We start from the raw sequence: 11,245 nt of genomic DNA on the forward strand, positions 1-11,245 counted from the left end.
ATATATATATATATATATAAAAATTTGAATTTTTGGAAACTTTAACTGTGCTGTCAACTTTGGAAAAAGTTATCCCAGTTTACTGTGTTGAGTTGGCATTGTACAGGAGTTAACAGCCATATTGGTCTAGAAGTGTTAATTTTTTTTCCATTTGTACAGGGAACACTGTATTAAATATTAACACACTGTATTAAATATGTAAGGTCTTATCTACATGGGTTTGATTACAGAAACTAGTAAAGTATTCTAAATAATGAAAAAAAAAAAAGAGAAGCCAAAGTCATAAGTGGACATACACACACACACACACACACACACACTCCAACACCAGTACACAAACTCAACTTGATAATTCCAATACAGCTGTTCATCATTTCAAAATTGTATGAAAATTGAAGGAAATTGTTCTGAGTTGCATTCCAATAGATTATAAAGGAATTTCTCAATGAGAAAGACTTTAAAATTTATGCTTTTATATTTGCAGTGATTACCATCTGCTTCTGAATATCTTCTATAGGATCTGCACCAGGTGCTGAATGCCACTTAAACACAAAACTAGTGACAAGTAAAGTGGAATGCATTAAATAGCTAGAGGAAGGGGAGAGAGAACATAGAGAGGTGGAACTTTACTCATCCTCTGAAATAAAGCACAGAGTGTATGCTGGTGTATGGGGTGGGGGCAGCTATCTGCAGACAAGGGGAACAGAATGAATGCGAGAAGAGTAGAAACAGATCTGGCATGAACTTGACACAACCGGAGGGCAATGCAGTGGCCTGGAGCTCAGGACCAGATGTAAGAGTAATTAAAAGGCCAGTGTAAGAGGTTAAATGGATTCTAAGTTGTGGTCAAGCTTAAATGCCAACTTAAGGGATTTGTGCATCTTGAAGTCATGAAAAACCACAGAAGGTTTCTGTCATTGTTTAGGGGTGTGGTTTGGTTAGGGAGGGAAGGAAATGTGATATACACCAAACGCTGCTTTGGGGTGATTCATGTGACCTTGACGTGTGATGGAGCAGAATCGGGGAGAGAGAGAGAAAGCACTGGGGATCTAGGGATTGCAGTACACTCAGGGTGAGGAAAGGAGAGCCTGGCCTAAGGCTACCAAGCAAGTACCGGGCATCCAGGCTCTACCCTATGCTACACGCTGTCTGGACTGTGCCATTTCATGTCATCTCAGTGAATGTTCAACATGCTCCATCTTACAAAGGAAGCTAAGACCTTGTGGGGTCCAGGATCACAATGACGCAAATGGGATTTAAACTCATTCTTTTCCCCTAATTTCAAAATCCATACATTTTTGCTACAATACTATTATGTTTCATATCTGATGCCCTCCCCAAAGCTTCATGCACTCAGAGATGAGGTTTTTTAAAAATAATTTTATTTTTTAGTACATATTTGCAGTGTATGATCACATTCACTGTGTGGAATCTGTACATGAACATAACACCTTTTAGTTCTTTTTTCCCCTTCCCCTCTACTTCCCCTTTAAAAAATTTTTTTTGCCAGCATCAGATTCACTTGGTCCTTATCAAATTAATTATCATAAGCACAGATTAATGGCCAGACTAACAAACTGAAAATATATAAAGCACATGACACAATTATACTAAATCAAGGTCAATTTTAGATATATTGATCATGCTGGATTACAATAACTTTTCCTTTATCTTTTTCCCTATTGCCTATCTTCCATTTTACACTTTATTTGTATATTGAGTTTCTCATAAAGAGAAACCATGCCATATTTAACCTGGTGTGTCTGATTCATTTCACTTACATTGTGGTCTCAAGGCGCTCCCATTTTTCTATGAATGATTCAAGTTCATCTTTCTTTATGGGTAGAGATCATTGTGTAAGTATACTCTACTTTCTTAAGCCATTCATCTGCTGATGGACATACAGGCTGCTTCAAGATTTAGCTATGTGAACTGTGCTACTATAAACATGGGTGTGCATGGACCACTGTAATATGATGTCTTTAGCTCCTTTGGGAAGATACTTAGAAGGCAAATAGCTAGGTCAAATAGAATTTCTATTTTAGTGTTTTGAGGAATCTCCATATTGATTTCCACTGCATTTGTACCAGTTTACTCTCCCATCAACAAGGGCTCCTTTTACCCTGCAGCCTGTCCCGCAATTTGTTCTTATTTCTTTTCTTTGTTTTTTGTTTCTTTGTTTTGTTTTGTGGCACCAGGGATCGAACTCGGGTCCTTGCGCTTACGAAGCAGGCAGCGGAACTACTGAGCTAAATTCCTGACCCAGTTCTTGTTTGATTTATTAATGATGGCCATTTTTTTCTGGAGAAAGATGAAATTTCAACATTGTTTTACTTTGCATTTCTCTAATGGCCAGTGATATTGAATATTTTTTCATGTATTCATTGACCATTTGTACTTCTTCATCTGAGAAGTTTGTATTCATTTTTAGCTCCATCTTTTGATTGGGTCTTTATATTTGAGGGGATCTAATTTTTTTAGTTTTTTTATATAGTCTAGATAATAGTTCTTTTGCTGGGGATTTGGTTCAGTGATTCCACCGCCTACCTCATAAGCATAAGGGCCCAAGCTCAATCCCTGTTACCAAAAATAAATAAATAAATAATTAGGTGTTAGTTCTTTGAGGAGTAGCTAGCAAAAAAATTTTTTCCCATATTGTAGGTTGTCTCTCCACTGTTCTGATGACTTCCATTGGTGCGCAGAAGCTTTTAATTTGATGTGATGCCATTTGTTGATTCTTGGTATTATTTCTTGCACAACCAGGATTTTGTTCAGAAGGTCTTTGCTATGTCTGTGTCTTCAAGAGGTTTACCTCTTTTGTCTTCCAGCTGATTAAGTACTTCTGTTTTGATATTTAGATCTCTAATCCATTTTTATTTTAGTTTAGTGCATAGTGAGAGATACAGGTCTGGATTCTTTCATCTGCATATAGGTGGGGAGTTTTCCAGCACTGTTTGTTTAAGAGTCTGCCTTTCCTCCCAGTGAAAGTATTTGGCCCCTTTGAGAAACAGGGCTTTTGGAAGATAACTGGATAATTGGGGTGGTATTGCTGACTTGCTGTGAGGAGGTGGGGCCTGGTCAGATGAGGTGGTCACTGCGGGTATGACCTGGAAGTGTGTATCTCCCTCTCTGGCCTCTCTCTGCTCGCTCTGCTTCCTGGCTACCATGAAGTGAGCAGTATTTCCTCCACCATGCCCCTCTGCCGTGCTGCTCCTTCCCTGGACCCAGCTGACCACAAACCATAACTGTGAGCCTAAATAAACCTCTCCTTTAAGTTACAGGTGTCAGAATTGTGTCCTAGTAATGAGAAAGTGACTAAGACAGATGCATTAGTGAAAACCTCTTCATAAGAAACGGCTGATAATAATAGAGTGGCAGAGAACGGACAAGAGGGTCCTTCCTAGGACTAGGTTACCCTTGCAACCTTGGAGTCCTTCGGCTATACCACAATTGCATGAAGAACTCCATATCCCATAATTTTCCACTTGGGATTTGAGTAGAAACCATTCCTTGCTGTAAGAGTCTCCCTGTGCGCCAGCTCTCACAGTGGTGGAGAGATGGGAAGTGAGCACAGAAACATGTTTCAGGTTTGTGGGAAATTGCAAAGGACAAGACAGAAATCATAAAGGTGCAATTGAATTACATTGTGTTGTGGCCCGTGGGATAACAGCTGTTTCCCAGGTCTGCGATCATTCTCATTAGGAAAGGAAAAACTTGAACCTCTCTGTCCACAGCCTTGCACTGCTAGTCACATGGTGACAGGAAGCCCTGTGTTTGTGCAGGTGGAACAGTCAGCAGCTTTCCGCGGTGGGTGGCTGAACGCCCTGCTCCAGCACAGGAGAGGCATCTGAAGAGAAGTAAACCCAAGGAGAGGCAGCTTGTTCTGGTGCTGTGCACTCCCCCCTTCCGAGAAGGCAGGAGTGGAAAGCAGCCCTCGCCATATCCCTGGGTAATTTCAGGGTCAGATTCAAGCTAATGGTTTGGGGCTGGTGCAGAGGGATTTGGTCCTATAAGAGGTCAGTTCCCCCTTCTGAACAAATCCAGAAAGATCACGTACAACATGATACATCTGTATACAGCTAAAACCAATTCAAACTAAACAATAGGCTTTTTGAAAACACGTAGAGGAAAGTCTTGTATTTCTTAGAAGGATATTTGTTTAAAAGTACAGGGAATAAGCAACATGAGACTCAAGAAAGTGGCTCCCTCAGGCTTGGGGTAGGAGGGCAGGGGGGCAAGAACACAAGAATGGAGGCACAGTGTTGACCATGTTCCTGAGTTTGAGTTAGGGAGTGACATAATTTTTTGAAAGAGACAAATCTACATATAAACCATACAGGGGGACGCATGGGCCAATGAGAGACTATGTTATCCTTTTCTGCCCATCCAAGGTACAAAAAGAAAGAGCATAAAGGAAGGAGTGACAGCACTGGGGATGCCATGATACCCCAGGTCGGGATCTCAGCTGTTTCCGTGCACCTTCCTGAGTTACCAGGTGCAGGTGACATTCCGCACCGCCATCTGCAGCCTTCTCCGTGTGGGAGGTCGTGATGACACATGCAGACCATACAGTTCCTGCGGAAAAGACTGTGGAATGAGTGTAGAAAACTTCATTTAAAATGAACATTGAGAATAGTGATAACCAGCCTGTATGGGAAATGTAGATGTTTGTCATTTATTTCTTCAACTGATATGCATTTAATATCAAAATAAAAGTCAAAAAATGTGAATTTGAGGGCTTGACCTACAACTAAACATTTTATAATCTTAAGAAATTAATTCAGGAGCCAAAACATCTTGTACATCTTGAAAAATATCTTTTCCTTTCTTCCCCTACTGCCCAGAACGTTTTTTACTTACTTTGTCTCTTCCTTTCCTCTAATTTTCCATGTTGCTTTATTTTCTTTCTCTTCTAACCCAAAACATCCCTCTCACTCTGAAAAAACACAAAAGACTCCTGATTTGTGCTGGATGATCCAAAGGTTCCTCAGGCTGTCACATTCCTGCTACTGCAATGATCAGGAGAGGGCCCTGGGCTTGGGGATAGGGATACTGAGCACTACACCCTCTAGCTGAGATAGTCCTGTTCAGGGTGTCTTGGGGATTATTCAGATACTTCCTATGCTTTTTATCATTTCTCCCTTTGAAGGTAAAAAAATGAGTCTCCATTTTTTCCATATCTGGATGTTCAAAACTCAGATGAATTGAAAACCAGAGAAGAAGGAAGGAGAAACTGTGTGTGTGTGTGTGTGTGTGTGTGTGTGTGTGTGAGTGTGCTTGTATGTGCTATGCACAGGGGGCAAAACAAAGTCAGTGACCAAAAGGAATGTGAATTTATGGCAATCTGAGAAAAGCCAGATGACCACAACTAACATAAAACAATGCATCTTCAAAGGTATCCTCTAAACTTTCCTTGCACCAAGTTCATAGGATTCAAATGTATTCTTGGTGAGATAAATAACATCTGTGGTAATATTGAAAGAGCAAAAATTAGCTCAATTAAAAGATGTTGAGAAATATCTACCTGCCTGGGAGCTAGACCCAAGGTACCAAGCCAATGTCCCTGCCCTGAGGACCACACATGGAGGGAACTAGAAACAATTATAAATTAATCAATAGTCAGCCAGTCTCAGGCTTACTGTAGTCCAACTTAGACATTTGTATTTTCTGATACACTCTTTCTACTTTTCATTTTCAGCAGAGTATTCAACATATTACATGAGCTATTCAACACTTCATTATAGAACAAGCTTTGTGTGAGATGATTTTTGCCCAACTATAGGTTAATGCAAGTGTTGTGATCATGTTTATGGGAGGTTAAGCTAAGATGTGATGTTTGGTAGGTCAAGTTACTAAATGAATTTCCAACTTATGATATTTTTCAACTTACAATGGGCTTATCAGAATACAATTTCAATCTTAAGTCATGAAACATCTGCGTAACATAAAGCCAGGAAGAGGTAGATGTTTTGAAGAAGGAACTGTCAGGCCAGGTATTTAGCTCAGTGGTTCCGCCACCCGCCTTGCAAGTGTAAGGTCCTGAGTTTGATCCCCGGTACCAAAAAAAAAAAAAAAAAAAAAAAAAAAAAAAAAAAAAAAAAAGGAATTGTCTTAAAGTATGAATGAAGGAGTAGAGAGGGCATGAATATGGTGGTCAGAGATTTCTCTTCTGGGGAGATATTTCACCTCAACCCAAGCTCTGAGCACAGGGAGAACCAGCCTAGTGCACCTTGCACAGATGAGCTGCCTTTGTAGAAGGAAGGAGCAGTGACCACCTGATTGCTGAGGCAAGGGAGACGATGTGTTTGGCCCATCTGAAGAGCAGCAGGAGGTTCATGGGCCTGAAGTTCAAACCCACTACCTGTTTTCAGGACCCAGTGCAAAATGAAAATGAAGCAAATATGTAGGGCCTCTTATTCAAAACTTATGAAAACTTGCTAAAGAACAACAAGAGAGTGTTGACTAAGCATGGCACCTGCCATACTCAGTACCCTGGGCAAGCACAAGTGTGGCAGGGACCTGGTGGCTCCCAAGGGTAGTATAGTGTGTAACAAGGTCTGAGAAGCATTGAAGCCCTTCAGATGCCTTGTAAGCCACTGTAGAGATCTCATGTTTAAATACAAAGTGCACAAAGTCACTGACCCATTGTGGGGGGGGGAACAGTAAGGCCTGAGAAGCTTCTAGAAGGATCTCCGAGTTTGGTGTGGGGATTACACTAGCAGTGAGGAGGCCATAGGTGGCTGCAGAACAGCAACAATTTCAATAAAGGAAGATTTCCCCAGGGTACCTTTCTGTGGCCATAATTAGATACAATACAGTCCTCACCACCTCCCATATTTGGAAACTTCTTTGCAGTCTCTGGCTCTTTTGGTGAATGAAACAGCTCTGTGGCTGCTGTCACTGTGAGTAATGTGCCTAAGGAACTGGCAGAAGGCAAAGCCAAAGCTGACAGTGTCCTCCACTTTCTCAGGATGTCCCAACAGCAAAGGTGGGGATGGGAATAGAAAGAACAGAAATGCATACTGCAAAAAATGTCTAACCCACAGGCCTCTGATCTGGAATTCCATTACATTTGCTTTACAGGAAAAGGAAATTCCTGAGGGTTTAAAGAATGTCTGTCCATGACTCTTACAGGTGTCCCAAGAGAGGAGATTTGGAATTCTAGCTGAGCTGGAAGGGAGAGCCAGGCTTCAAGGAATGCATGATACAGTAGGTGGCCCCAGTGAGATGCTACTTCAGGGGTCCACATTTTCCACTCAGCCATGGTGAGGACCCAGAAGATTCTACCTTTGGATAATGGCTTGGGAAGTAAGGGAGGGAGGCAGACATTGTTTTTGCCTGGAAAAGGGGTAAAGGTGGTTAAGGAACAAAAGGAAAAGTCAAACGCAATAAATAGATAAAAATGATTTGGTATAAGAATACAATGGAATAATGTTCAGGAATAGAAAGAAATAGGTTAACAATACTACAACATGGATTACTCAAAGTAATTTTACTAAATGAAAGAAGTCAGCCAAGTAAGAGCACTATGTGATTACATTTATATAACACTTTACAAGAATTAAGCCCATGTTTAACAAGCAGCAGCAGATTCACTAGTGATTGCCTGGGGATGAGGAGGGCAGAGAAGAGTGAGGAGGAAGGACTCCAGAGGAACAGGATGAAACTGCAGGAGGTGGCTGGGTTATTTTCATGATGTCCACTGTGCTGACAGACTCATGCGTACATTTTTACATCTAAATTTATCAAATTGTAATATATAGATGTATATAATGCCAATTATATTTTGATGAAACTGTAAAAAACTTTAAAGAAGGAAGATTGGAATTCCCAACCATTTATGAACCCTAGATTTATGTAAATATAAGTTTGTACTTACAGCAAGCATGTGATGACTACATGTATTTGTAAAGCAAAGAAAGAGATGAAGCATTGTTTAAGGTCACTCATTTAGAAATGGAGAAATTGGGATTCAAAACCAAGCTCATATTTTTTTTTTCTGTTTTGCAAAAGGCGTATTAGTGAGGTTTTAAAACATGGCCACATAGCCTTTGACCTATGACTCCCAGCAACTCCTCTTCCATCTGTGTGGGTTTATGACTGCTTGAACCCCACAGTATGACAGAAGTCACTCCATATAACTTCTAAAGTTTTGTCAGAATAAGCCACACACCTTCCATCCGGTTCTCTTGAAGCCCTCGTTCATGTGATATTCTTACGAATTTCTTTCTGAGGAGGCTTCTGCTTGGAACCTACCAGCCATGCTGTGGAGAACCCTAAACACATGGAATGGCCACATACTGTAGGTGTCTTGGTCACCAGTCCCACTGAGTCCAAGTCGGATGCACAGCCCAGCTTAGGAGGCAGATACATGTGTGAAGAAGCCATTTGCAAAGTGAATCCTCCAGTCCCAGCTTTCCCGGTGCTCTCAGGTGAGCCCTTAGACATCACTGAGCAGAGATAAGCCATGTGTACTATTGATTTTCAATTCTTAGCCCACAGAATCCGCCAAGTTTTATGCTATTGAGTTTGGGATACTTGCTTATACAGCAATGGACAAGATTAGCAATTTGCCTTGAGCAAATTAGATAAATAGATCTAAGAACACAGATCTATTAGGAATAAGCAACATATGCCATGGGATATGTTGACTACAGGAACAACAAATTAATAATTCATGTGTTATCAACCCTGGTCCAGTTTTATAGACATGCCATGTAGCCTCTTAAGTCTTGTCATTTAAATAAGAGGTTCTTAGGCCAAACGACCAATACATCCTCCTATATAAAGTCTAAATAAAGTTGTTCTGGCTTGTGTAAGATCATTAAAGCCTCCTTTGACACAATAATTGCATGCTCTGTAGTCTGTAAAATCATTTGGAATTACATGGCAAATGACATTTCTAAATCAACAGCTGATGGGAGTAATTTTAAATCAGAGCATTGAATAACTTCAATTTTTTCAGAAGTAATGTTTGGAGCTGTATGTCTTAGACAAGAAACTTTGGTCAAATTGATATTTGTTCAAAAACCCAAACCATGTCCAGATTACATTTGAACATTTCTTTGAGGGCTCTGTGTACTATTTAATTGCATTTGACAAGCATGATATCCTATAAACCTAAGTAAAGATGACTTTCCTCTGAAAACTCTCAGCTGAAAATACACTGTACTGAAAATAAAATGGTTGTACTATCTAAATTCAATTTTCAGTAAAATCTTGTGAAAGTTCACAGACATACAGAGAGCATTTTTATGCTCGATTTCAATGTATCTGAAACAAAACTCAAACACAAGATCTGGAGACTACCACCCTGAGGCTGAAGATTTGAGGGTCAGGGCTCAGGTGAGTCCAGCTGAACACTCAGAACTTTGTCCAGGCTTCCACCACACTGAGCTGGAACATGAAATCTCCTGATTTCTCGAGGAAAAAATTAGTGAAGGGGAAATTGAGGCTTTTGTGAAAAGAGGTTGGGAAATCATTTGAGACAGAACTGAAAGGAGAATATGTAATAGCTAAAAAGAAGCTGTTGCCCAGAGCTGAGAATGAAGGCAGAAGAAGGAAGAGTGAGCACAAAGCTGTGGGTGATTACGAAGTAACACCCAGAGCCCTAGTATTCTTGTCACCAGCTGTGGCTGTCTTCACCAGTCCCTCTGGTGAAGACCGCAAGACTCTTCTGCAAATCCTTCTGCCTCAAGGATCCTTTGTATTGCACAAATCCATGCTCCTGGTGCTATGTCATACCCAGGACTCCAAATTCCTCCTGTGAATGTGTGCTAAGGATTGTGGCAGAAACCCACATGAAAGACTTGGGTTAGTGTGGTGATAAATCTCTTGGAAGATGAAATGGAAGTGATGACTGCCATGCTGCCATCTGGACCATGGCCATTCAGAACATTAACTCTTTACTTGTTTTAATTGGTGTGGTTAGCATTGCTTGTGTTGTTAGATTAAAAATAAAACAAGTAAAACCGCTCCCACCCCCATCACCACCACCACAAAGCTCGTGGCTTTAATATAGCTAGAGGTCTGCTTTGTGAGCTGGTCAGGAATGAATCATCGAGCTGCTGGAAGCCAAAGGCTCCAGTAAATCTAAACATTTGGTGCTGCTTGTTTGTGTTCAATTTGTAAGCCAACTAGTCAAACTTGAGGTGGGCAGCTTTTTATGAAAAGAGAATGGATTATCCTCACTTCTAAGAACACCTGTGCAATCATGATGTATCTAGGCTTACAGGAAGGCTACCTTCCAATGAGAAGCTGGATACAATTCAAGGTCAACTTGGCTGAAAGCTCCTTGAGAATTGTTACTGTATTTTAGGCAGGTTTGTAGTTCTCAAATAGTAAGGATTTGTGCAAGGTCAAATTCCCTAAAAACAACTGAAATGAGGATTGTGTGTGAGGGTTTGATTAAGAAAATTCTCCCAAGGGAGACTGGCCAGGTGTGAGTACGGAAAGCAGGATGGTAAGGGGAGAAAGGGAAGCACTGCGATTTGGAAGGGCACTCAAAGGCCCATGTGTTTAAGGCTTGGTTACTACCTGTGTTCTTACTGGGAAGTGGTGGAACCTTTAAGAAGTGGGGCCTAGCAGGAGGAAGTTAAGCCTTGAAGGGGATATTGAGGCCTTGGCCCCTTCCTGTCAGACTTCTTCTACCCCACACTCACATCAGGATGCACTATGCTCTTTCATCCCCAAAGCAAAAGAGGAAAGCAACTGTAAGTCCCAATAAACCTCTCTCCTCCTTCTAAGTTGATTATCTTAGATATTTTTTCACAGTATGCATAGTATGTGAGAGACTCTGGGTTTAATTCCCCGAACCTCTATAAAAGAAGAAAGAGAAAAAAAGAGACATGGGGGAGAGGAAGAGGAAGTGGAAGAAGAAGGAGGAGGAGAAGGAAGAAGAAGAGGAGGAGGAAAAAGGAGGAGAAGGACAAGGAGGAGGAGAAGAGGAGGAAGAGGAGGAGGAAGAGGAAAAAGAAGAAAAGGACTACTAACTTTTAGGCCTTGGGTTAAATCTCCAGCACCCAAAAAAGGTAAATAACTGACCAAATGACAGAGTAAACTAACACACCAAGGAAGAGCACCATCTCAGGCTGCGTCTGGTGTTTGTGAGTGTGTGTGTGTGTGTGTGTGTGTGTGTGTGTGTGTGTGAGAGGGTGTTGTCAGAATTCATGTCAGCTGGCAGCAAACAAGCTGGGCTTTCATTCCATACTTAGGGCCCCTGGGAAATAGGACCAATAAAAATTCC

This window comes from Fukomys damarensis, unplaced genomic scaffold (genome assembly GCF_012274545.1).
Source record: "Fukomys damarensis isolate Sample0158 unplaced genomic scaffold, DMR_v1.0_HiC HiC_scaffold_27, whole genome shotgun sequence".
NCBI lineage: Eukaryota > Metazoa > Chordata > Mammalia > Rodentia > Bathyergidae > Fukomys > Fukomys damarensis.